The sequence below is a fragment of the Cystoisospora suis genome (assembly GCF_002600585.1).
Source record: "Cystoisospora suis strain Wien I chromosome Unknown contig_3482, whole genome shotgun sequence".
Classification (NCBI taxonomy): Eukaryota; Apicomplexa; class Conoidasida; order Eucoccidiorida; family Sarcocystidae; genus Cystoisospora; species Cystoisospora suis.
Genome location: NW_027156277.1, coordinates 13,701 through 13,963, shown reverse-complemented (window position 1 = coordinate 13,963; position 263 = coordinate 13,701). Strand labels below are relative to the sequence as shown.

General features: G+C 41.1%; 1 annotated feature.

The window, feature by feature from the left end:
• Positions 1 to 2: 2 nt before the first annotated feature.
• Positions 3 to 68: a sequence feature (Short protein (CSUI_006781, PHJ19392.1) was converted to a misc_feature.).
• Between the last annotated feature and the right edge of the window lie 195 nt (positions 69 to 263).

The window sequence follows — 263 nt, the reverse complement described above, 5'->3', positions numbered from 1 at the left end:
GAGAGAGAGAGAGAGAGAGACGGCTTGATCGATGGATGAATAAAGAGATCAAGCAATAAAGAGATCATAGATGGGACAGCTCGCTAGCAGAGGAGGAGGAAAAAGAACTCTTTTCTTCTATTTCTAGATGTGAAGGAACAGTAAAGAAACGAAAGAAAGGCAAAGAGAAACACAAGATGGCTTGAGTTCTTCTTTTCCGTCGTCTCGCTCTTCTTATAAATCACTAGTCAGTCACGTCTCATAGAGACGATAGAAGAAGAAGA